General features: G+C 32.8%; 1 long non-coding RNA gene across 1 annotated transcript in view; it reads right to left on the minus strand.

Moving 5' to 3' along the window:
* Window positions 1-377: 377 nt before the first annotated feature.
* The window catches only part of LOC125863382 (uncharacterized), a 12,842-nt gene continuing 9,154 nt past the window's right edge, over window positions 378-4,065 (minus strand). The window contains exon 3 of the long non-coding RNA XR_007446133.1: window positions 378-499. This is a non-coding gene — a long non-coding RNA (uncharacterized LOC125863382). The remainder of the gene's footprint in view (window positions 500-4,065) is intronic.

Here is a 4,065-nt window from a genome sequence, read left to right on the forward strand (position 1 = left end):
GTAATGTATTTTTAATTACATGTACTTGAACATATCTAAATGCACCAAAATCTAGTAAGATGTAACATTGTAAAATAGCGTAGTTCTAAATAATTAGCCCATAAACTAGTGAGATTTTTGAAAATTACTCTTACATAAATAGTTTTGGCCCATGGGTCGACTTTGGCCTCGGTGAAGCATCAAGGGGTGAGGGCTTATTTGGGCTGGGCTTATAAGCCCTACTTATAAAGGGCTTAAAAAATCTTATCTCAACTTTACCCCAATAACATGTTAAGTTGGGCCGGCCTCATGGGCTAAGCCCACTTCTTATGGCTCTATTGAAAATCATATTTACAAGAAAAGACGGTTTATAAATTCACATACAATATCCAAGGAATACCTTATAGCCACAATGATTAAATCTTTTCCTTGTAGGCAACAGGACAAAATTCTGACGAGTTTCATATGCTGCAGTTTGGAGAGCACCAAAACTTCATTCTTGAATTGTTCAATTCCTTTTCTAGAGAAACTAGATAATTGTTTGAAATAAATAATTATTGCTTTAGATTAAGAATAAAAAAACACATTCATACCAAAATATGCAATGTATGTTAAGAAAAAATATAGAGAAATGCAATTGAAACAAATAAATCATCATATTCATTTTGTGGCAATCAATAGTAGATAATATTAATTTAGAAGCTGTTTTGTTTTATTTCTCTTCCCTCTCATGCGCCGAAAAGAGACTGCATTCATGATCTTTGCCACATAAGTGTCTAGGGAGGCTAAGACTATCAAATTACCAAGTTCAGGGAGCTAATTAAGCCAATATAAAGTTTAGGTGAGTGCTAAATGAAACTCGACAAGTTTATGGGGGTTTCGATCTATTCTTCCATCAAACAATAAATTGAAAAAAAAAACTTACTTCAAGTTTGTGATTCATAGAGAAATCAACAAATAAAATCGATTTGCACATACATTATTCAAGAAAAAATAAAATGTGTTTTTAACTACACATGTACAATACATGTATAATGTACAACTTTGAATAAACTTGTATATTGAATGTATAATAAAGTATAGGGGGGAAATAAGATGAAAAGAAAAGAGTAAAAGAAATGAAGACCCAAGACCAACATTATAGATTCAAGTAACTACAAACTTCTCGATTTTTTTTCATTTCACTCAATGAAAACTAACCCGCTTTTCAAGATTTTTCGTAGATTTAAATGAAAAAATTGAAATAAGTAGACGAAGATCCTTTTTTATTTTTCTAATCTGAAATTGCAACTAAACCAAAATCAGAATTGAGAATATTTTAATCTCTTCTTTGAATTTACGGAAGTAAAACAAATTTATCTAGCGTTTTCAAGTGGTAATTATAGACTTTGGAATTTCATTGAGGGTGCTAATAGAGGTTACTGTTGTTACAATAATGGAGATCTTTTATGATTTCATGTATCTTAGCATATCATTGATCGACTCTCCATTGATCTTACCATATCCTTCACTAAAAATCCAACTGTACTCATTACCAAACTCAAACCACAAAATAACTTATCATCACACTCAAGCTAGACGTATGTACACTTCTTTGTCAAGTCTTATCCACTATTTTTTAACTAATATGATGAACATGTGACACTATTGCCATAATCAGAGCAAAACAGATGAAATCACGCGTCTCTAAATCCAATTCTCAACTCCTCTGAAGATGCCTCTTTACCCGAGAAAAATATTTTTGCTCTCACCTCTATCTGAAGGTTACCCTACATTCCATTAATTATTATTTATTTATTTATTTATTGTGACTCTAGCTCCTTTAAATTCTATTCGAGCGGTGCCCCAACATCTCTCAAAACTTTCTATACAACCACGTTACTCACTAAGTAGTAGAAAATCACAACTTTAGATACTCACAAGTCATTATTACCGTACAAAATTTGTTTAACCAACAATTTGTATTATATAGTTGCATCTCAATCACAATCCATCACTACCTCGTATTACCATCATGCTCAGTAAGCCCTTTTCCTCGACATGACATCTCAATCCAGTTATATCAATCAGATTCAAAGGACTAATCCAATTTTATACACACTTTCTAACTAAAATCTCCAATTACATTCACCCAAGTATCCATAAGTTTGTCATTACGGTATCAATCCACTCCTTTGGAGTTTTAAGATAAAATCACCAATCCTCCTTTAAAATCCTCAAGATACACTTCACAACCTAAATGCATTAATACCGTATTAAAGATCCACCACTAAAATCATTCTAAAATATAATGCTTAACCCAAGCATTTGTAGTAACAAATTAGTTGATTTCTCAAACTTGAATGCAACACTGAATCTCATTATCTGAACATGTCATACAACTGATAACTCCTTAAGTAGTTTGTATTCATACTTGATAATCGACGTATTCGTTTCCATGTAACACTAGTGCTACCACACCATAAAAGTTCGTTAGATACCTCACTAGAACACATCATACCTATCGATAAGATCGTAGGCAAATAACCCACACATTTCTACATATTGAATAACTACAAAACATTACCCAATTTGTTAGGTATTTATCCCAAGCCATTTGCATTCTTTCTTAGATCAGATCGATAACAAAAGTATCGCACTTCATAAATCTAGCCAAATAAGCATTGGTACTATTGTAGTAGTCGTATCATGACCCTCTTTAATATAAAATCAATCTCTGAAATCGTAGTAGAGATTCTAACCTCAATTGAAGCAACCTAATTTCATCATTCGCTAAACAACCCATACATGTTATGAAAACTTTACTAACTGCATTTTCCAAAGTAATGGTGTTCATTTTACAAAACTTCTTAAATATTGTCACCTTGGCAAAGTCATCTGACTTCACCCCCTCTACCTACATCACAAAATAAATCACTTCCTAAAAAGATTTTGTTAAAGCAACCACTTATAAAACTTGAATATGCAATTCTTACCTTAATCTTTTTACAAATTAAAGCAGTGAATCCGGTCTTCCAAACTAAAGTAAAGTTGAGTCACATATCTAGATAAAGTACCAAAATCTGGCATCATAGGCTGCACCACATATCTTCTGTTTCTCTATATTTAGGAAACCATCTCTCCTCCTATCGCTCAAAGTTTGGGGTATATAATTGGATGAAGAAACTAGAAAATGTTGCCTAAGTCATAGGTAGTGCCTTTACTAATCGACACTCAACATAAAGCTATTACCACATTTTGCGTCTCCCTGAAACTAATATATCACAAACTCAACACTAAGCCTCTCCACTATATTCATTTTATGAAGCAGCTTAAAACAATCAACAATGAAAGCATAAGCATCTTCATAATCAGTACCCATGAAGAATAAGGGTTTCAACTTTATGAACATAATAAAAAAAATCATGTTGATCACTAGTAATTACAGGCCCTGTAGTCAATCGAGAAAATATACCTATTTTCAAGGACACATTTTTTTCTTTTTCTGGTGTTGCTGTTTCAACTTCTAATACTCTAATACTAACCATATGTGAAATAGAGTGAAGAAGTTCAGATATCAATTTGTATCACCCAGATACCAATTGGATTAAAGTAGGGGTGGCAAATGGTTGGATTGGATCAGATTTGGATGGATTGAGCAAAAATGGTTTGGATTACAATCTACCCAAATAGAATATGGATAAATATGGATTTGGTCAAATATGGTTTGGGTAAAATGGTTCTAACCCATTTAAAAAAATATGTTTTCCAAAAAAGAAGTAGTAGCACAAAAACAAGAAGGAATGAAGTTTTCATAAAGCCCTATTGTCACGCCCCGAGCTACCCCCGAGACGCGGACACGGGACCTAGGACCACAAGTGATCCCAAGCTAACCCTGCTGGCATGATCATGAGCATACTAAAGATAATAAACTGATGCAGAAGCTAATTCATAAATAAATCTGAAAAGATGGGGAATACCCATATACTATAACTAAATATATGAAATCTGAGAGTTTAATACAAAAGAAATATCAAACTCAAGATACTAAGCTGAATCTAACTATGTCTGAAATAAGCCTCTAAACTGACTAGAAATGTTGGGACA

This window comes from Solanum stenotomum, chromosome 4 (genome assembly GCF_019186545.1).
Source record: "Solanum stenotomum isolate F172 chromosome 4, ASM1918654v1, whole genome shotgun sequence".
Taxonomy (NCBI): domain Eukaryota; kingdom Viridiplantae; phylum Streptophyta; class Magnoliopsida; order Solanales; family Solanaceae; genus Solanum; species Solanum stenotomum.